Source organism: Enhydra lutris, unplaced genomic scaffold, assembly GCF_002288905.1.
Source record: "Enhydra lutris kenyoni isolate GAN:26980312 unplaced genomic scaffold, ASM228890v2 scaffoldscaffold39, whole genome shotgun sequence".
Lineage (NCBI taxonomy): Eukaryota > Metazoa > Chordata > Mammalia > Carnivora > Mustelidae > Enhydra > Enhydra lutris.
In genome coordinates this window covers 28,737,855-28,761,311 of record NW_019154123.1, presented here as the reverse complement: position 1 = coordinate 28,761,311, position 23,457 = coordinate 28,737,855, and the positions used below count along the sequence as shown (strand labels likewise).

The window sequence follows — 23,457 nt, the reverse complement described above, 5'->3', positions numbered from 1 at the left end:
GTGCTCATGGATTGGAAGAACAAATATTGTGAAAATGTCTATGCTACCTAGAGCAATCTACACATTTAATATAATTCCTATCAAAATATCCTCAACTTTTTTCAAAGAAATGGAACAAATAATCCTAAAATTTATATGGAACCAGAGAAGACCCCGAATAGCCAGAGAAGACCCCGAATAGCCAGAGGAGTGTTGAAAAAGAAAACCAAAGCTGGCAGCATCACAATTCCAAACTTTAAGGTCTACTATAAAGCTGTAATCAAGACAGTATGGTACTGGCACAAAAACAGACACACAGATCAATGGAACAGAAGAGACAGCCCAGAAATGGACCCTCAACTCTATGGTCAACTAAACTTCAACAAAACAGGAAAGAATGTCCAATGGAAAAAAGACAGTCTCTTCAACAAATGGCGTTGGGAAAATTGGACAGCCACATGCATAAGAATGAAACTGGACCATTTCCTTACACCACACACAAAAACAGACTCAAAATGGGTGAAAGACCTCAATGTTAGGCAGGAATCCATCCAAATACTTGAGGAGAACACAGGAAGCAAGCTCTACGACCTCAGCCACAGCAACTTCTTCCTAGAAACATCACTAAAGGCAAGGGAAGCAAGGGCAAAAATGAGCTATTGGGACTTCATCAAGATCAAAAGCTTTTGCACAGCAAAGGAAACAGTCAACAAAACCAAAGACAACTGACAGAATGGGAGAAGGTATTTGCAAATGACATATGAGATAAAGGGCTAGTATACAAAATCCACGAAGAACTTATCAAATGCAACACCCACAGAATAAATAATCCAATCAAGAAACAGGCGGAAGACATGAAGAAGTTTCTGCAAAGAAGTCATCCGAATGGCCAACAGACAGATGAAAAAGTATTCAACATCACTTGGTGTCAGGAAAATACAAATCAAAACCACAGTGAGATACCACCTCACACCAGTCAGAATGGCTAAAACTAACAGGTCAGGAAATGACAGGTGTTGACAAGGATACCGAGAAAGGGGAACCCTCCTACACTGTTGGTTGGAATGCAAGCTGGTGCAACTACTCTGGAAAACAACATGGAGGTTCCTCAAAAAGTTGAAAATAGAGCTACCCTACGACCGAGCAATCGCACTACTGGGTATTTACCCTAAAGATACAAATGTAGTAATTGGAAAGGGGAACAATGTTTATAGCAGCAATGTCCACAATAGCCAAACTATGGAAAGAGCCTAGACGTCCATCACCAGATGGATGGATAAAGAAGATGTGGTAAATATACATACACACAACGGAATATTACGCAGCCCTCAAAAACCCCGAAATCTTGCCATCTGCAATGACGTGGATGGAACCAGAGGTTATTATGCTAAGCAAAATAAGTCAATCAAAGAAAGACAATTATCATATGATCTCACGAGGAATATGAGAAACAAGACAGAGGATCATAGGGGAAGGGAGGGGAAAAATGAAACAAGACGAAACCAGAGAGGGCAACAAACCATAAGAGACTCTTAATCTCAGGAAACAAACTGACAGCTGCTAGAGGGGAGGGGAAGGGGAGGGATGGAGTAGCTGGGCGATGTACATTGGGGAGGGTATGTGCTACGTTGAGTGCTGTGAATTGTGTAAGACTGATTAATCACAGACCTGTACCCCTGAAACAAATAATACATTATATGTTAATATAAACAAATATATATATATATATATATATAAATGATGTACGATACAGTGGCTTATTAAAAAATTAATTAAATTTTTACCAAATTGAAAAAAAGAAAAATTAATCTCCCAAATATACTGCCATTACAATCCCAATAAAAACTTCTGAAAATGAAAAAAGTAAAATTAAATTAAAGAGTCTTCATTTGATTCTCCTGACATTTGTAAGAAAAATTTTAGTAGAATGAAGAGGACAAAACCAAGATGGAGTAAAGACGACCATATATAAAACTGCTTAAGAAGCCCAAGTAAGGGTGGCTCAGTGGGTTAAGCCTCTGCCTTCGGCTCAGGTCATGATCTCAGGGTCCTGGGATCAAGCCCCACATCGGGCTCTCTACTCAGCGGGGAGCCTGCTTCCCCTCTCTCTCTCTGCTTGGCTCTCTGCTACTTGTGATCTCTGTCAAATAAATAAATAAAAATCTTAAAAAAAAAAAAAACCTTTAAAAAAAAGAAAAAAAAAGAAGCCCAAGTAAATCAGAGAGAGACCAAGCAGAGGTTTTTTGATGGAGACAGTTGTACATATTTAAATGCTGACAGCATACTTTACTTATGGGAAAAGATGGCAGATTCAACACATTTTACTCTTACTCCCTCCTAAGTCCCATTAAGATGAAAATAAAGCTTTTTTTTTCATTTTTTAAGATATAATTTATATACAATAAAATATACAAGTCAAAGAGTTTGGGCTTCTTTTTTTTTTAAGCATACATACACAAAATGGAAGAGAGAACAACAACAAACCCTTTTGGAGGTTAAAATGCAGATTGACGTAAAGACTGAAGAAAATTAAAAAAAGAAAAAAGAGTGAAGAGAGTTCATCTCAAGCTTGTAATGAGGAAAGCAATCCAATTTATACAACAGTGCCTCAAAAGAGGTCAGAAATTGGCAGCAACAGGTTCTATAAAAGAGATATGAACATGGTGCTAAAAACAAGATTGGTCAAATCACTTAGATACCCTCCTACTCTCCACAAAATACGGCCAACTACCCCTATCCCACCCTTGCAGAAGCATGGAGCATTATTTTCTATACTAAAACAGTGTAATCCAATAAAACTTCCACAGTAATAGAAACAGTTTATATCTACCTTGTCCTATATGGTAGCCTCTGGGCACACACAGTTACTGACCACTTGAAATGTGTCTATGATGCAAATGAGGAACTTATTCTTTAATTTTAATTATTAAATTTAAGTTGCTACATTTGGCTACTGGCTACCAAATTGGACACTGCAGCTCTAGAGGGTACAACAATGGATTCCTGGACTGAAAACAGCTGGTCCAGCTAAGAATGAAGGTATCATACTGAAAAGAGTCGAGTTAAATGAACATAAGCAGAGTTTATACACTAAGGGTTAAGACCTCTAACCCAGACTGCTGGATGCCAGCTTACAAGCTCCAAGCAGAAGATCTGAAAATTCTTTTTTGAGGAATCTAACTCACTCAAGAGGAAAGCCAAAGATGTTGCTACGGAAGGTTCTCCAATAAAAGAATCCATCAGGGGCGCCTGGGTGGCTCAGTGGGTTAAGCCGCTGCCTTCGGCTCAGGTCATGATCCCAGGTCCTGGGTTCAGCCCCACATCGGGCTTTCTGCTCAACAGGGAGCCTGCTTCCTCCTCTCTCTCTGCCTGCCTCTCTGCCTACTTGTGATTTCTCTCTGTCAAATAAATAAATAAAATCTTTAAAAAATAAATAAATAAATAAATAAATAAAAGAATCCATCAGTATACCCTAAAATCCACAAATCCCAAGCATGCACTCCCAACTATATGTAATTAAAATTAAAAGCAACCTCCACAGGATGTTCCTCTACATTTCTGCCCCAGTATTCTTGACACTGCTATTGTATTCATGTTCACCAAATACCAACATATGTTCAGACATAAAACACACATACAACGAAAACAAAAATGAGCTTTCAGGGTGCCTTGGTGGCTTAGTCGGTTAAGCATCTGCCTTCGGCTCAGGTCATGATCTCAGGGTCCTGAGCTCAAGCCCCGCTTCGGGCTCAGCAGGGAGTCTACTTCTCCTTCTGCTTCTCCCCCCTGGCTTGTGCTTTCTCTTTATTGCTCACTCTCTGTCACTCTCAAATAAATAAAATCTTTAAAAAAAAAAAAAAAAAAAAAAGCTTTCAACTTTTATGAGATACATACTCACTGACTCCCAGACAGCCCTAAGTCTGAACAATCCTTAAGGGATCCAATATTTGGGGAAATGTTTGCAGTGCAGCCACCATACAGGTTAACTCAAGCACTGCTATGAAAAAGTTCTTTTTAGCAGAGGTAAAAAGACAGTCATAGCTGTTGTACAACAAATAAATAGGGATGGGGTTACCCATCCCAGAAATATGAGAGAATGAATGGCTTGTAGTAGGAAACAAGATTTTTTTTGCCACTAAAGATTTATTTATTCTAGAGAAACAGCACGAGCAGAAAGAGAAGAGAGAGAGCAAGAGAGAACATCAAGCACACTCCACCTGAGGGTGGAGCCTGATGTACGGCTCAATCAGAGGACCCTGAGATCTGGACCCAAGCCAAAACCAAGAGTCAGGCACGCTTGACTGACTGAGCCACCCAGGTGGCCCCCAGCGGGCATCTTAACACTTTTCATGTGTGTGTTTAGCCTAAGCTCTTATTTTTGCTCCTCTTACAAATAAACTCAGGATAACTGCCTACCAATCACACCCGAGGCTGGCTATACCTTCTGCCAGTCACTTGAGGCCAATGCCACCTTGGGCTGGGGCTATAGGAAACAAGATTAAAAACAAAAACAAACAAAAAAAATAATGCCCACTGGCATCGGAGAACATGAATGAACCATAAAAAGACCAAGATTGAGAACCAGAGACTTACACATTTATAGTCCCTACTGGCAATACTTTTATCACATTCAGCCACTGTATAAAAAGTAGATTAAGTATCCAGTTTTGGTCTCAAGTTCTCATAGACATAGAAGACTGCCTCAAGGACCAGCAAATGACTTTTACTAGGTCTTCATGTTACTACCCTCACCCTGCCTCTGTTTCTATGCTAAATCTGTAATATCAGTTTAGACTAAAATTGGGACTCTGGGTCCGTATTTATCCTTTTTAAGCACCTCTACTTGAAAAGTCTGCTCTGTCAGAATCTGAAACAGCAATTTTTAAAACCTCAGAATTAGGGTATTTCAGACACAAAAATAAAAAATTTAGAGACTCCATGACTTGGCTTTTCATCCCAGACATGTATCATAGGTTTCTCTAGACTCAAATTCATGTACAATGCATTTGTTAACATGGTTTTTTTATTTTAATTATTTATTTATTTAAGTAATCTCTATACCCAATGTGGGGCTCAAACTCATGACCCCAAGATCAAGAGTCACATGCTCTACAGACTAAGACAGCAAGGCACCCTGTTAACATGCTTTTATTAATGAGCAAGTTTAGAACGCCCTTTGTCATCTGGTAGTAGAAAGGTAACATATTATGAACAAGATCACTTTTAGAAAATAATTCAGCATCCACCTCTGAAGGATTTGTAAAGTAGGGTCCATTTCCATCTCTACTAATAACACAGAATAGGAATACTAAAGCTATATATATATATATATATATAAAATCAACTGATGAGGTGGTAACAGTGCTTCATATGTACCTTTCTTAGAGTGGAAAAGCCTCATGAGATAGATATAGAGCTTTTCCACTCTAAGAAGTACATATACATCTCTCATATGAATGTGATGAAAAAAAAAATACATCTATCTATCTACCTATCATGAGGCTTTTCCACTCTAAGAAAAGTGTATGTGAAGCACTGTTATCACCTAATCAGTTGATCCTTTCCAGGCATCTACCAAATGCTTTAAATCAGTGGCACATTACAATTAAACCAAGAAAAGAAAAAGGACTAAAAATTCAAGATTAAATACTGAAAGCCTCTAATTAAATTAGGTGTTTATAGGCAATTAGAGACCTTCAGAGCGAAGTTCTCAAACTGCACTCCACTAGAAGCTGATTAGTGTTACAAAGTGGCCATGCATACTAGGATGGAGGAAGGGGTTTAAAGAAAGAAAAAAAAAAAAAAAAAAAGGCAACCTGTGTACGTAGTGCACTGGGTTTATAAGCCAAAGCAAAAGGAAAATTTTCTTAAATTGAAATTTTTCCATGGTTTATGAAAGCTTGGCATAAAAGCCTACTAAAAAACTGATGTACAAAGTGATATAACCTTTATATACTTATGCCAAAAAACAACCTAAGCAACATTTAGTAAGATATTTTACTGTAAAATCTAATACTTTCATCAGAGGGCTTTAAGAAGTTTTAATGCACAGGAAAATACAAAAAGAATTATACTGAGCTACTGACTTACAGGACCTATCTTCTGGGCTCAAAGTGGTAAAAAACCTGAAAGAGTACTACTCTTTACTTAAGTTATTTGTTAAGGGCATCACACTTTTCTGGGAGCCTGTCCATAAACTAATATGTGAAACCTGCTCTACATCTGGGTTTTCAAAACATGAGTATCACCTGAGAAGCTATTTAAAAACCACAAATACAGAGATCACACTTCCGATCTACTGAGATAGCACCCAGGCACCTAGACTTTTGTATTAATTCCCCAAATGATTCCAATGCCCAGCCAGGTTTTGGAACCACTGGATTAGATGACCCTCAAGATCCCTTCTGTGTCCATGTGCAATTCCGTACTAAAGGAACTGGAGACTGCACTTGGCTACGTAATGCATGGCAGCCATCAGCATCATGTTCCACTGAAGAGGAAAGGAAGCATCCTTAATTTGTCTGACCAAGCAACTGTAAGAACAGGCGCTCTTTACTCAGATCACTTGACTGCATTGCCACACCCTCTTCCCTGAACACTCCTCTGACTTAAGGTCTATTAAACTTCAGAGTGGGATATGTCTTACTCTCCAATACAGAGAAAGGCAGCTCCTCAAATTAACTCATGACTGTAATATCCAGCCACTCAAAGGGTCATTTCTCTGCAATTCCCTGCACATTTTCAACTGTTAGAAGCATAGTGCAGGGATCCTCAGAAGTATGTGTGAAGAATTCCTTCTAAAGCAGGCCAAAGTGTAAATGAATCCCCTCCAGCTTTTCTTCCTAGGAAGGGCCCACTGAGCACAACTATCTGGAGAAAGAAGCAGAACTGATTTAGATTATTCCTCATAAACCAGCAATGTTTTATCAATAAACATAAGATACCTGGGTAGCTAGGAGAGTCTGACCTCTTCCTAATGCTGCACAACCCCAAGCAGAGCCTGCAGTTCGGTTCTAACCACACACCCTCCTCCATACCAAACTTAGTTATTCTGCGTAAAAGACATAATTAGGAACCTACCATTAAGTGTCCAGGATATTCTTAAATCCAAAACATTTAATGACTGATGTTCTGCTTTTTTCACTCCATTTCATTCTCCCTATTTATATAGGCATAAAAAAGGGCCCCTTTACATGTAGTTAAAAATGTCGAAGTATCTAGCACAAGATTAAAACCACCACCAAATGGCAGGCTAAGATTTTAACTCAGCTGTTCCAACTCTTACATACAAAACCCTCATTTCCCACATCCTCTCCGCGTCCCTCTTTCCCCAGCACAGGAGCCCAGTGCAACGGGGGCTGATACTAACTAGCATAGAAAGAAAAATAGAAAGCTTTATAGAAAACAAGCTTCCCACCACCCTTGCGTTTAACTGTGCCATACGCATTCACTACAAGGTCCCAGGAGTGCGGGCTGAAGGAACTAAAGGCAGGAAGGAAGCAGAACGGTCCGAACAAATATAAACCTTTGGATTCCCAAACCGCAGTCCGGGAGGACCTCTAACAGCAGATCTTCCTTTCAAACCTTTCCCTGGCCTCAGGAGGAGCGGCCGGGGGCGCTAGCTTTCTTTGCTTCTGCGTCGTACAGTTCAGACTGGGGAGGAAAAGGGGAGGACAACGGTGCCTCGGAACGAGCTCCCTGCCCGCCCCCAGAAAAGGACAGCAGCGCCCAGGGAGAAATTTGCTGCCTCCGGTTCGGGTGTGGGGGGAGGGCAGCGCCTGAGGCCTCCAGGCCGGGGTGCTGAGCTGGCGCGCAAAGGCGCGGGAATGGCCAGCCAGCCGGGTCCGTAAGTCATTCCGATTTGACACCCGGGCTCCTGCTTACCTACGTCCCTCGCTGCCGGCACCTGCCGCACCGGGGGTCGAGATACTGCGGCAGCTCAGCCTGCAGCCCCGCCTTCGCCAGTTCTATGGAACCCTGGTCAGTGAGGTGCCCGGCCTGCTCGCAGCGGCCACAGCCACCGAGCTTCCTTCACAGCCGCCGCCGCGACGCCGGCGCTCGCTTACAGCGTCACCTCCTTCTGTGCCCTTCCGCCTTAGCCCCGCCCATCCGTGGTGGGGGCAGCGGAAGACAGAGCTGCGGCCAGGCTCTAGGGCGTGGCTCCGTCGTCCCTCCGCTTCCGGCGGCGCACTTCGCGGCCTCCCGGTTTTGAGGCCGGATATTTCCAGCTGGTTGGCACTGTCTCTTACTGGCGTCTCCCTCCCTGCGCGTGAGATTGGTGGGAACGGAGATCCAGAAATTGCAGAGGCTCAACAGGGCGGATTTGAGACTTCTGTTCAGTCCCCTCTCAACTTTTTAACCCCAAAAGTGCTAAGGCCGACCACCGCTAATCCCTTTCCCTTTTGCCAAAAGCGAACGGGCACCTTTCTGCACTGGATGAGCTTTGAGGCCTGGCCCGGGCTTTTCTTGGGGGTTTTCCCGTGATCTTACCCCTTGGTATAGTAATTGCTTCTTTATCTGCGCTTCGCCTCTCAACTGAGAGCACTTACCCTGCAGAGCAGAGCCCGGTCTTAGCGTTGTAGTCCCAGCACCAAACAGTGACTGCCTACAGGTGTTTACGTAGGTCTGTGCAGTAGAGCTATAATTTTTTTTTTCCTCATGAGAGAGGAAAGTGGCTTCAACCTGATAAATGTTCAAGCACTATTCACTCAACGCACGTTTCTTGAGCGTAAATAAGAAGTATTCATTCTCTTGCAAGCCCTCAATCTAATTGTGGGAGCCATAAATGGATAGTTAAAATACACTGTCTTGACATAAAACAATAGGTTTGTAGTGGGTGATGAATTAAATTTTGGGCATTTGATTTGGAATAGAAGGGAGACGAGTATAATTGAATATCAAGGGTGGGTTGCTTCAGAGCCTTGCACCCCAGGAGGGAAATCCTCAGCCTTTGTCTCTTCAACTACAGTTTTTGCTTCATTCTGTCTCCTTCCCTCTTCTCTTCAACTACAGTTTTTGCTTCATTATGTCTCCTTCCCTCTGGGATTCCAACTACATTATGTAAGATTCTTTGACCTTATTCACCATGTGTTTTATTTTGTTTTGTTTTGTTTTGTTTAAAGCTTTTATTTATTCACTTGACAGAGCACAAGTAGGGGGAGCGGGAGAGGGAGCAGGGAGCACAACTTTATCAGGGCCCGGTCCCAGGACCCGGGGACCATGACCTGAGCGGAAGGCAAACACCCGACGGACTGAGCCACCCAGGCACCCCTCACCGTGTGTTTTAACACTTTATACTTTTTTTTTTTCACTTGAGGCTTCAGTTTGAGTGTTTTCTATTGTCCTGTCTGAGTTTCCTAATTCTCTTTTCTGTGATCTTCGATCATCTGTCAAATCTCTACATTGAGTTCTTAATTTTTAATACTGTATTTTCGGTGTTTTTATTTAATAAATTTTAGATTCCAGTCACCTGTTGAAAGTCTCCATTTGTTCATGTTGTTAATCGTTTCTTCTGTTTTCTTTATCTTTTAGTTTTGTGGGATTTTTTTTACCCCTCAGTCCTTATTTGCTACTTTAATATTTTGTTGATCTGGTTCAGTGGTTCATAATTCCCGCATGATTATCTGTCACATTTTCCTGCCACTTCACATGTTTGGTAATGTTTTCTTATGTGTCAGACAGTGTGTATAAAAGAATTATGGAGCCACCACATTATCATCTACCAGTGAGGATTCCCCCTTCCCTCCCTTAGGTTGGCTGAAGGGCTGGTCATCACAATCCAGTCAGGGATTGAGATGAGTCTTGGCAAGTTTGCCCTCTTAGACTTATCCTACCTCTAGTTCTTCCCTCAGGGGCAGACCAAGCTTTTGATAGACAATCTCAGCCCTGAAAGACTACAGTGTTTCCAGTTCATTCCTCTAGGGCTTTGAGCTTAGCTCTTCAGCCTCCAACCAACTCTGCTTCAAAATAGGAGAAATGTCAGGGCACCTGGGTGGCTCAGTGGGTCAAGTGCCTGACTCCTGATTTTGTCTCAGGTCATGATCTCAGGGTCCTGAGATTGAGCCCACATGGAGCTCTCTGCTCAGTGGGGAGCCTGCTTCTCCCTCTCCCTCTGCCCATTGCTCTGCCTACTTGTGTGCTCTCTCTTTGTCAAATAAATAAATAAAATCTTTAAAAAAAATTTCTCGGGGCGCCTGGGTGGCTCAGTGGGTTGGGGCCTCTGCCTTCAGCTCAGGTCGTGATCCCGGGGTCCTGGGATCAAGCCCCGCATCGGGCTCTCTGCTCCGCAGGGAGCCTGCTTCCTCCTCTCTCTCTCCCTGCCTGCCTCTCTGCCTACTTGTGATCTCTGTCTGTCAAATAAATAAATAAAATCTTTTAAAAAAAAAATTTCTCTCTCTCCCTCTGCCCTAAACCACCCCCCAACACCCTGTTCGTGCATGCATGCATTCTCTCTGAAAAAATAAAAATTTTTAGAAAGATGAGAAATGTCTTAAGGGAGAGATTTACCATGTGACTGAGGAGACCATGTCCCTCTAATGGGGTATGGTTTCTTAAGCATCATGACTTTTTTTTTTTTTTAAGATTTATTTATTTTTTTGACAGACAGAGATCACAAGTAGGCAGAAAAGCAGGCGGAGAGAGAGGGAGGAAGCAGGCTTCCTGCTGAGCAGAGAGCCTGATGTGGGGCTCGATCCCAGGACCCTGGGATCATGACCTAAGCTGAAGGCAGAGGCTTAACCCACTGAGCCACCCAGGTGCCCCAAGCATCATGACTTTTTAAAACTTTTGGTTCAGGGGCACTTGGGTGGCTCAGTCAGTGAGGATCTGACTCTGGTTACAGCTCAGGTCAAGATCTCAGGGTCATGGGATCCCGCCCTGTGTCAGGGTCTCAGCTCAGTGTAGAGTTGACTTGGGATTCTCTCCCTCTCCCTCCTCCTCTATCCTTCTCCACACTCATGCTCTCTATCTCTCTCTCTCTCTCAAAATAAATAAATTAATTAATTAATTAAATTAAAAATAACCTTAAAGTTTTGGTTCAGTTCCACAGCCTCCCAAGCAGGTCTCAAACTCAGAAAATGCCCCACATGGAAAACCAGTCATTCACTGGGCTCTTCTGCCTTCTAGTCAGTCCCAATAGCCTGCTAAAAGTTCCTCTGGGTTTTCTTTGCCCCCACAGATTCCCTCTGCCTAAGTTAAGACTGATCTTAGGGGCACCTGGGTGGCTCAGTGGGTTAAGCCACAGCCTTCAGCTCGGGTCATGGTCTCAGGCTCCTGGATCAAGCCCCACATCGGGCTCTCTGCTCAGCAGGGAACCTGCTTCCTCCTCTGTCTCTGCCTTTCTGCCTACTTGTGATCTCTGTCAAATAAATAAATAAAATCTTAAAAAAAAAAAAAGACTGATCCTCAACCTGTACCTAAAATCAACAAATGTTTCCAGGAGCAGGGGAAGCTAGTGATTATCAATGCACCTTAGAAGGCCTTTCCCCATTCTGGAATTTTTGTTTACCTAAAATTAAGTAACAAGTCCTTACTTCCCAGCTCTCTGATGTATTTTCAACAATGATATTTTCAACTTATTCTGCATTTTCTTTAGGTTGTCAAAGCAGGAACATTGTCCTCCTACTACATCCTATTCGGAAGCAAAAGTCACTTGTAAAACTCCGTTATATTGTGTCTACAATGCCCAAGGGTAAAAATGATACCTTCTGCTTATAACCGTAATTCTCACATTTCTTTGACTTAGACATTTATTTAAATTCATTCCTCAATACAATACCTTTTCTCCATAATTTTTCCATCCATGATTTGGTTGACTTAAATTTGTCTTCTAGGAGATTTTCTTAGGAGGTTTTTTATTTTATTTTTTATTTAAATTCAATTTAGTTAACATATGCTGTATTATTAGTTTCAAGGATAGAATTCAGTGATTCATCAGTTGCAAATAACATGCAGTGCTCATTACATGAAGTGTCCTCCTTAATGCCCATCACCCAATTATCCCTTCTCCCCACCCACTTATCCTCCAGCTACACTCAGTTTGTTCCCTATATCTGAGTCTCTAATGGTTTGCCTGCCTCTCTGCTTTCATCTTATTTTTCCTTCCCTTCCCCTATGTTCATCTGTTTTTTTTTTCTTAAATTCCACATTTGAGTGAAATCATATGGTATTTGTCTTTCTCTGGCAGATTTTTTTTAAAGATTTTATTTATTTATTTGGCAGAGAGATAGAGCAAGAACACAAGTAGGCAGAGCGGCAGGCAGAGAGGGAGAAGCAGGCTCCCACTGAGCAGAGAGCCCGACACAGGGTTCAATCCCAGGAGCCTGGGACCATGACCGATCTAAAGGCAGCCCCTTAACCAACTGAGATACCCAGGCACCCGAGACACCCGATTTTTTAAAAAAATAAATAACCATAACTGGGACACCTGGGTGGCTCCGTGGCTTAGGCGGCTGCCTTCAGCTCATGTCATGATCTCAGGGTCATGGAATCAAGCCCTGAACTGTAATCCCTCTTCAGCAGGGAGTCTGCTCCTCCATCTCCCACTCTCCCTCGCTCATGCTCTAATAAATAAATAAAATATTTTTTTAAAAAGTAGAGTGTTATTGTTTTATCTCTTACATGTACATCTATGATCCACTTGGAATTGATATTTGCATATAGTGTAAGGGTATCCATCTTTATCCTTTTGCACGTGGATATTCAGTTTTTCCATAGTTGGAACATATGTTGAAAAGACTGTTCTTTCCCTTATTGAATTGTCTTGGCACCCTTGTCAAAAATCAACTGATGACAAATGTGAAGATTGATTTCCGGCCTCTAAATTTTATCCCATTGATTTTATGTCTATTTTTATGCCATTGCCATACTTTATAGATTACTGTTCCTTTTGTATATTGTTCTTGCATCCTGAAACTTTGCTAAACTCATTTATTCTAATATTTTTGTATCTATATGAATTCCTTAGGATTTTCTTATTAGATCATGTCATTTGGGAATGGACATAGTTTTGCTTCTTACTCTAGATGCCTTTTATTTCTTTTTTTTTTTTTTTTTGCATAATAACCCTGGCTAGATGGGGCGCCTGGGTGGCTCAGTGGGTTGAGCCGCTGCCTTCGGCTCAGGTCATGATCCCAGGTCCTGGGTTCGAGCCCCGCATCGGGCTTTCTGCTCGGCGGGGAGCCTGTTTCCTCCTCTCTCTCTGCCTGCCTCTCTGCCTGCTTGTGATTTCTCTCTGTCAAAATAAATAAACAAAATCTTTAAAAAAAAAAAATAACCCTGGCTAGAACATCTAGTACAAAGTTGAATAGAAGTAGCAAGAATGGACATCATTGCCTTGTTCCTGATCTTAAGGGGAAAATGTTCAGTCTTTCACCATGAAGTATGATGTAAGTTGTGGGTTTTGTAAATGGTTTTATCAGGTTGAGGACGTTCTTGTTTTTTTAGTGTTTTCTTCATGAAGGGATGTTGAATTTTGTCAAAGGTTTTTTTCTGCATCTATTGCAATGATAATGTGGTTTTGTTACTTTGTTCTATTAGTATTTATGAATTTGATTGATTTTCATGTTAGACCAACCTAATGTGTTTCTAGGAATTTGCCCATTTCATCTAGGTATTATCTAATTTGTTGACACACAACTGTTCATGGAATTCCCTTATAATTTTTATTTCTATAAGGACAGTAGTAATGTCCCTTCCTTAATTTCTGATTCTACTAATTTGAATACTTCTCTCTTTTTCTTGGTCATTCAACAAAGAGATTCATCAATTTTGTCACTCTTTTCAAGGAACCAACTTTTAGTTTCATTGATTTTCTCTATCATTCTATTCTCTAGTTCATTTATTTCTGTTCTCATCTTTACTCTTTCTTTCCTTCTACTTGCTTAGGCTTAGTTGGCTCTTCTTTTTCTACTTTCTTAAGATGGAACGTTAGGTTATTGATATGAGGTCTTTAAAAAAAAAAAAATATGGGCGCCTGGGTGGCTCAGTCGGTTAAGTGTCAGATTCACAATTTAGCTCAGGTCATGAACTCAGGGTCATGAGATCAAGCCCGCTTGCTGAGCATGGAGCATTCTTAAGATTCTTAAAATTCTTTTTTTTTTTAAGATTTTATTTATTTATTTGACAGGCAGAGATCACAGAGAAGCAGGCAGAGAGAGAGGAGGAAGCAGGCTCCCTGCTGAGCAGAGAAGCCGATGCGGGTCTTGATCCCAGGACCCTGGGATCATGACCCGAGCTGAAGGCAAAGGCTTTAACCCACTGAGCCACCCAGGTGCCCCAAGATTCTTAAAATTCTTAAGATTCTCCCTCTTCTTTTCCTTCTGCCCCCCCACCCTCTCACAGGTGCATGTGCACTCTCTATCTAAAAAAATTTTTAAATAAATAAATATAGCCATTGGGACATTTTACTGGCTCAGTTGGAAGAGCATGTAACTCTTAATCTCAGGGTTGCGAAATCAAGTCCCACATTGGGGATAGTGATTACTTAAAAAGAAAAAAATATATATATACACACACACGCATACACACACACACACACATACATACATACATACATACATATATACATATGCACCTGGGTGGCTCAGTCAACTAAGTGTCTGCTTTTAGCTCAGGTTGTAATACGGGAGACCCAAGATCAAGCCCCGAATCAGGCTTCCTGCTTGGTGGGGAGTCTGCTTCTCTCTTTCCCTCTGCTCCTCTCCCTGCTCATGTTCTCTTGCTCACTTTCCTTCTCAAATAAGTAAATAAAATATTTTAAAAAAATATATATATATATATATGCGCGCCTGGGTGGCTTAGTGGGTTAAGCATCTGTCTTCAGCTCAGGTCATGATCAAGCTCCATGTCAGACTGTCTCAGTGGGGAGTCTGCTTGTCCCTCTCCCTCTGCCTGCTACTCCCCCTGCTTGTGCATGCTCTGTCAAATAAAATCGTTAAAAAAAAAATATATATATATATCCATTTACATCTAATATATTTCCTTCTAAACATGATGTTAGTTATGTACTGTAAGTTTTGATATATTCTGTTTTTGCTTTCATTTATCTCAAAGTATTTTCTAATTTTCTCTGTGACTTCTTTGACCCATTGGTTATTTAGGAGTGTGCTATTTAATTCCATGTATTTGTGTATCTCCCAAATTTCATTCTATTACTGATTTCTAATTACATTCTATTGTGCTTTCAGAATGTATATTTGTATGAATAAGTAAAATCTTTTAAAATTTTTTTTAATTAAAACAATTTAAAAAAAATTTTTTAAAGATTTTATTTATTTGACAGACAGAGATAACAAGTAGGCAGAAAGGCAGGCAGAGAGAGAGAGGGAAAGTGGGCTCCCTGCTGAGCAGAGAGCCCGATGCAGGGCTCGATCCCAGGATCCTGGGATCATGACCTGAGCTGAAGGCAGAGGCTTTAAACCACTGAGCCACCCAGGTGCCCCAATTAAAACAATTTTTTAAAAAGATTTTACTTATTCATTTCAGAGAGAGAGACAGAGAGGGAGAGAGCACATGCAAGGGGAGAGGCAGAGGGAGAAGCAGACTCCCTGCTGAACTGGGAGCTGGATGTGGGGCTCAAGCCCACGACCTGGAAATCACAAACCGAGCTGAAGGCAGATGCCCAACCATCTGAGCCACCCAGGAACCCTAATTTCAATTTTTTAAAGATTTTATTGATTTATCGATTTATTTACTTGAGAGAGAGAGAAAGAGTGAGAGAGAGAGAGCAAGATCACGAGAGGGAAGAAGGTCAGAGGCAGAAGCAGACTCCCTCGGAGCTGGGAGCCCAACGTGGGACTCAATCCCCATACTACAGGATCATGACCTGAGGTGAAGGCCATTGCCTAACCAACTGAGCCACCCAGTTGGTTTAAAAAGATTTCAATCTTTTAAAAATTATTAAGAATGCTTTATCTATCCTTGAGAATGTTTTTTGTGCACTTGAGAATAATATGTATTCTTCTGTTACTGGATGGTGTGTTCTATATGTCTGTCAGGTCTAGTTGGTTTATAGTGTTCAAGTTCTCAACTTTTTTGTTGATCTTCTGCCTAATTGTTCTATCCCTTACTGAAAGTGAGGTAGTGAAGTCTCTGTTTTTGTTGAATTGTTTATTTCTCTCTTAGTTCCATCAGTTTGTGCTTCATGTATTTTGGAGATCTATAGTTAGGTGCATATATGTTTAATAATTGCTAAATCTTGATAAATTGACCTTTACTATTGTAAAATATCCTTCTGTGTCTTTAGTAACATTTTTTTTTGTCTGAAAATCTATTTTGTCTAATATTGGCACAGCTACTACAGGTTTATTTTGATTATTGTTTGCATGTTATGTCTTTTCCCATGCTTTTACCTTCAACCTCTGTTTCTTTGAATCTGAAGGGGATCTCTTATAGACAGCATATAATTGGATCATGTATTTTATTCTCAAATTTCTGTCTTTTAACTGGAGCACTTAATCAATATGCATTTAATGTAATTACTGGTAAGGTAGAATTTATGTCTGCCATTTAAAAAAAAAAGATTTTATTTATTTATTTGAAAGAGAGAGTGAGAGAGAGAGAGAGAGAACACACAAGCAGGGGCAGAGGGAGAGGGAGAAACAGACACCCTAAGAGCAGGGAGCCCAATGCGGGACTCCATCCCTGAGCTAAAGGCAAACACTTAACTGACTGAGCCATCCATGCACCCCTATGTTTGCTATTTTGATATTTGTTTCAATATGTCTCATGTCCTTTTTCTTTCTTTCTACATTACTGACTTCCTTTATGTTAGATATCTTCTACTGTGCTATTTTAATTCCATTGTCATTTCTTTTACTATATAGTACGTATGTGTGTAGACACATATACACACACTTCCACTTTGGGTTATTTTGTTTCCCTAGAAATTACAATCAACAACTTTATTTACAACAACCTAATTCATATTAATACCAACTTCATTTGAATAATATACAGTAACTTTCCTCTTTCATACTCAGTTCTCTTTCCCCTTTTGTACAACTGTTATATAAGTTACACACTATGTGCATATTAACTGTTTTTTTAAAAGATTTATTTATTTGTCAGAGATAGAGAGTCCAAGCACAAGCAGGGGGAGCTACAGGCAGAGGGAGAAGCAGGCTCCCCGCTGAGCAAGGAACCTAATGCAGGACTTGCTCCCAGAAGTCTGGGATCATGACCTGAGCCAAAGGCAGATGCTTAACCCACTGAGCCATCCAGGCATCCCTCAACACAGATTTTAAATGACTGCTCTATACATTTTTCTTTAAATCAGTTAGAAGAAAAAAAGTATTATGAAAAAATACATGTGTGCTATATTTTATATTTTTGGGTGTAATTATCTTTATTTCTTCATGTGCTTTCAAATTACTATCTAGTGCCTTTCAATCATAAAGTCTCCCTTCAGTATTTAAGGCAGGTTTACTAGTGAAAAATTCTCTTATTTTTTATTTATCTGATAATATCTTAATTTCTCCTTTATTTTTGAAGAAGAGTTTTGCTGGGTATAGAATTCTTAGTTGAGTCTCTTTCTTTTAGCAATTTGAAAATGTCATCCTACTTCCTTCTGGCTTCCATGGTTTCTGATGGAAAATGAGCTGTTCATCTTATTGAAGCTCTTTTTTGCTTGGTGAGTTGCATCTCACTTGTTGCTTTAGGAATCTTTGTTTTTGGCTTTTGGCAGTTTGATTATGATGTGTCTAGATGTCAATCTCTTTGACTTTATTCTACTTGAAATTTCTTGAGCTTCTTGGATTTGCAAACTTTTTCATCAAATTTGGGAGGTTTTTAGCTGTTATTCCTTCAAATATTCTTTTCTTGCTTTCCCTCTCCTCTCCTTATCAGCTTCCATTGTGTATATTTTGGTAAGCTTGATGCTTTCCCACAAGTCAAGGCTTCATTTATTTTTCTTCATTTTTTTTCTTTCTGTTCCTCAGATTAGGTCATCTCAATGGACGTATCTTCCAGTTTGTTTTGATTCCTTTGCCAGCTCAAATCTGCTATTAAGCCTCTTCAATTTTTCATTTGTTATCAACCACCTTTCAGCCTTTTTTTCCTGTAAATTAATATACTTTCCAACTCCCAAATTTCTATTTTAAAATATTTTCTGTCTATATTGATATCTTTTATTTGGCAAGACACTTTCCTTTCATTCTCTAACATGGTCTCCTTTAGTTTTTTGAACATATTTAAAATAGCTAATAGTCTTTGTCTAATAAGTTCAATATCTGGGCTCCCTCATGGATAGTTTCTATTGATTTTTTTTTTTTTTTTGGCTGTTTATGGGCCAGTTTCCTGTTTCTTTGCATGTCTTATAATTTTTTGTTGTTGAAAACTGAGCATTTTAAATAATATAGTGTGATAATTCTGGGAATCAGATCTCCTCCCTAGGGTTTATTGCTGCTACTACTTGTTGCAGTGGCTACTTGATTTTTCTGAGCCAATTCTGCGAAGTATATGTATTCTTTGTTGTATGTGGTCTCTGAAGTCTCTACTCAGCTTAATGGACTTGTTAGCTAATGATTAGACAGTGATCTTCCTTTTTTTTTTTTTTCTTTAAGATTTTATTTATTGAGACGCCTCAGTTTGTTAAGCGTCTGCCTTTGGATTGGGTTATGATTTCAGGGTCCTGGGATTGATTCCTGTGTTGGGCTCCCTGCTCGGCAGGGAGACTGCTTCTCCCTCTCACTCTGCCTGCTGCTCCCTCTTCTTGTACTTTCTCTCTCTCTGGCAAATGAATAAATAAAAATAAATAAAAATAAAGAATTTATTTACTTATTTGAGAGAGAGAGAGAGAGAGAGAGAGAGATCATGAGAGGGGTTAGGAGCAGAGGGAGAAGGAGACTCTCCACTATGGAGGGAGCCCAATGCAGGGCTCAATCCCAGGACCCTGAGATCATGACTTGAGCCAAGGGCAGATGCTTAACTGACTGAGCCACCCAGGTGCCCCAGAGATCTTAAATTTTTTTTTTTAAGATTTTATATTTATTTGACAGAGAGACACACATAGAAAGAGGGAACACAAGCAGGGGGAGTGGGAGAGGGAGAAGTAAACTACCTGATGACCAGGCAGCCCGATGATTCCTCGATCCCAGGAATCTGGGATAATCACCTGAGCCGAAGGCAGACACTTAATGGCTGAGCCACCCAGGTGCCAGCGATCTTAAATTCTTGGAATCAATTAAGTCTCTTTGCCAAGGGACTCTATGTGTATGCTACAGTATGCCTTCACTATTGCACCATGCAATTTACAATATGATTTACCTTTTACTTCCTGCTCTCTCTGAGCCTTAAAGTCAGCCAGAGCAGAGAGCTTAAAGCCTTGTCAGATGTTTCCTGAGAATGCACACTGCATGAACCACCTGAGCATGCATGTGGATATCTACGTCCCTGAGAATATGTTAAACTTTTCAAAACCCTTGTGGATATCTCAATCCTCGGTTTTTCCTTGCAAGTCTTCTGCTCAGTCTATTGTTTCTCCAGCTCTGCTGTGGGCTGCCAAGCTGATTTTCACCACGGACACATCCTTGCGGCAGATTGATAAGCCTCACCTTGAGCATACAATCAGATGCAACTCACGAAGTCCTTCTTGTCTCAAAGTCAAATTCTCAGTTTATAAAGGCCAGAAAATGTCCATCTTGTCATGTCCTTATGTGTTCCTCCTAGCTCATCCTGCATCCACGGCCACAGGACTTAGTTTGAAAGTTCTCGGGACTTGACACTTGGCTCATGAATGGTGCTAGGTGCTGCTCATCATCTTCAAATAATTCAGCTTAAAATTTCTTTTTTTTTTTTTAAAGATTTTATTCATTTTATTTGACAGAAAGAGATCACAAGCAGGCAGAGAGGCAGGCAGAGAGAGAGGGGGAAGCAGGCTCCCTGCTGAGCAGAGAGCCCGATGCGGGGCTCGATCCCAGGACCCTGAGATCATGACCTGAGCCGAAGGCAGAGGCTTTAACCCACTGAGCCACCCAGGCGCCCCTTAAAATTTCTTTTGAACTATGTTTTCCTTCCTCGTACTTGGACCTCTGATCCACTATGGATTGGTAACCCAGTTTTGCATTAGCTAATTGGCTGTAATATGACACCTCCAGGAGACACTGCTGCCCATGCTACTCCCTTGGTTGGAGATACCACAAGTCCATGAGCAAGCAGCTACTCACCCCAACCCCCCATCTCAGATCCTGGAATTCTGCCCCTGTCTAGCCCTGAGCTCTTTCAGCATCTAAGACCATTTCCTCAAAGACCCTCGAGAGTCAAAGTGAATAAAACAATTCCTCACATCTACCTAGCTTGTTTGGCTGGAACAGACACATTATGTGGATGAAGGCCTAAAGGGAAGTCCCAGGAAATTAAGGTGAATATCTTGAATGATTGATGGTGTTACAATGCTGAACACCAGCGAATAAAGATGGGTTGAGAAAATAAAATTCTCGGGGCACCTGGGTGGCTCAGTCAGCTAAGCGTCTGCCTTCGGGTCAGGTCATGATTCCAGGGTCCTGGGATTGAGCCCACATCTGGCTCCCTGCTCACCAGGAAGCCTGCTTCTCCCTCTGCCTCTGCCTGCTGCTCTGCCTACTTGTGCTGTCTCTCTCTAATAAATAAATAAAATCTTTAAAAAAAGAAAAGAAAATTTCTTATAATCTTTTTTAAAAAATACTTTATTTGTTTGACAGAGAAAGACACAGCGAGAGGGAACACAAGCAGGGGGGAGCAGGAGAGGGAGAAGCAGGCTTCCCACTGAGCAGGGAACCCAATGTGGGCCTCAATCCCAGGACCCTGGGATCATGACCTGAGCTGAAGACAGCCGCTTAACTACTGAGCCACCCAGGTGCCCCTTATAAACATAATCTTAAATGCAATGTGGTACTCTGGATTAGATTCTGAACAGAAAAAGGATATTAATGGAAAAACTGGTGAAATCAAATAAAGCCTGTAGTTTAACATTATTGTACTTTTTTTTTTTTAATAAATGCACAATGGTTAGTAAGATGCTAATATTAGGGAAAGCTGAAAGGTAAATAAGATCTCTGTACTATATTTGGAACAGTCCTGTAAACCATAAGTTATCTTAAAGTTAAAAACCTAAGTTAAAAAGTTAAAAAAAATAACAACATGTATTAGGGGATTTCTATGTGCTAAGCACTTTAAGTGAACTATTTCAAATAATCCTCACAACAATCCATGAAGTGAGCACTACTGATTCCATTCTACGGTTACGGGAAGATTTAGGCCATTCTACTAACAATGCATCAGGACAGTCTAATTAAGCAGGAAAAGAGCTGGGATGGGGGTGGGGAGACAGTTTCTTGCAAAGTCCTTTCCCATGCCCTGGAGAAAGTAGAATTTAGCTGGTTATTAACAAAAGGAAAGAGAAGATGTGGAATCTCTCTCCTCTATATGCTATGAGATTTAATTAAGACTGGTAGATAGGCAATAATGGATAGGTCCTATATTGGGCATCCCAAGTATGGACTTGAAAGATGACATAACTAGGATACACTATGGCAGAACTAAAAATCTCTAAAGAATCTAGCCGTTAAGGGCACCTGGGTGGCTCAGTGGGTTAAAACCTCTGCCTTTGGCTCAGGTCATGTTCCCAGGGTCCTGGGATGGAGCCCAGCACCAAGCTCTCTGCTCAGCAGGGAGCCTGCTTCCTCCTCTCTCTCTGCTTGCCTCTCTGCCTACTTGTGATCGTTGTCTGTCAAATAAATAAATAAAATCTTAAAAAAAAAAAAAAGAAAGAAAGAATCTAGTCGTTAGGGGTGCCTGGATGGCTCATTCGTTAGGCGTCCGCCTTCGGCTCAGGTCATGATTCCAGGATCCTGTGCCTGGGCCCTACATGGGGCTCCCTGCTCAGCAGGAAGCCTGCTTCTCCCACTCCCCCTGCTGGTGTTCCCTCTCTTGCTGTCTCCCTCTGTCAAATCAATTAAGATCTTAAAAAAAAAAAAAAAAAAGAATCTAGTTGTTAGAAAATTCTGCCTTTGGAAAAACTCTCATTGCCATGTGGAACTTTTAATTGGGCTGCATTCCAAGCCTCCAAGAACTATGTATAAACTTCTAAGGACCCATGGGGCACCTGGGTGGCTCAGTTAGGCACCTGACTCTTGATTTCAGCTCAGGTCATGATCTCTGGGTCATGAGATCCAGCCCTGAGGCAGGCTCCCAGCTCTGCAGGGAGTCTCCTGGAGATTCTCTCTCTTCCTCTGACCCTATCCTTCATGTACTCCCCATCTCCCAGCTCGCTCTCTCTAAAATAAATCTTTAAACATCTAAGGATCCTGAGATATGATTATATAGACTTAGCCATACTGAACTGAATTCCAGACAGTGGAAACAACATCTCAGTGGACCTCTGAGACTAATCCTGGAGGTACAATCTGCCATCGGCAAAATTACATAGTGCAGTAAATCTCTGACATCCTGATAGCATCATACATTCCCAAACAGCACTAAGTAACATAACGTCCCTCAACAAACAAAAACACTGAAGTAGAACTGAAAATTTAAGTGGCCCCTGTGAGCTGTATATTAATGAGTGCTTCTATGCCAGTTAGAAAAATGTGCATAGTGACCAGCTAAAATCATTGCCTGGCCAAGCAAGCGCCCCTCTTTCCTGTGTCAGTCTTCTAGGTAATTTTCCTTTAGTGAAATGATCATTTCACTAAATTAATTTCACTAAATCAATTTCACTAAATTAAATGCTTATTGCAAATAAGCATTTAAATCCACATCACACTGTGTGTGCCAAAAACTTCACCTGTATCACATCTGTAATTTAAAATGTTTTACCAAGGACAGTGTGTGTCATTCTAACAGAAACTTCACACACGAGGTGCGGTGAGCTCCTAGTCAGAAAGGTCACTCTATGGACAGCTACTACAAGCACTTCTGTATCTATATCTCAGTCATCACCTGAGCTCCACTAACAAGCAAAATGAAGATGGGAAATGGGGGGTTTCCTTATGAAATTCATTGCTTGGTAGTTAACAATGGGCTCTCAACAGTGAAATTAAAGGTATTCAAGCTACTTGGATTGGCTAAAAATGCAGCCTTGCATTGGCAGGGTTTAAGAATCTAGTGAGGCCTGCCACCTGACTCCTTCAAGGATGGCCCTCAGAGCTCTGTCCCTAAATGAACACTGTTTGGGAGGATGTCTGGGTCCGTGATGGCAAGGCAGACAGAATCCTGGCCTTTAGAATGTTTCTCTGTCCCTTAAAGTGAAAACTTTTGTGCAAAGTGTGGACAGAGCCCTTAACAGGACAGACACCAAGGATGATAATGAGCTGTAGAACAGGCCAAATGAATGCTCTTGCTAATAACTGTTGGCTTAATTAGCTTCTATATGTGTGACAGAGCTTGGCTTGAGACTAGCTCATAATCTAGCCACACAACTGTCATAGGTTAGTTACCCCCCCACCATTTCAAATTTTTTGGGTGGCTAGCTGTACCCAAAGAACCTAAGAATAGTACACAAAC

At 41.0% G+C, this 23,457-nt stretch overlaps 1 protein-coding gene across 1 annotated transcript in view; it reads right to left on the bottom strand.

Annotated features, from left to right (window-relative positions):
• Positions 1-7,893, bottom strand: part of LOC111155174 (SUMO1/sentrin specific peptidase 5) — a 60,473-nt gene extending 52,580 nt beyond the window's left edge. Inside the window, exon 1 of the mRNA XM_022515264.1 lies at positions 7,864-7,893. The gene's annotated coding sequence lies outside the window, so the exon portion shown is untranslated. The remainder of the gene's footprint in view (positions 1-7,863) is intronic.
• Positions 7,894-23,457: the final 15,564 nt, after the last annotated feature.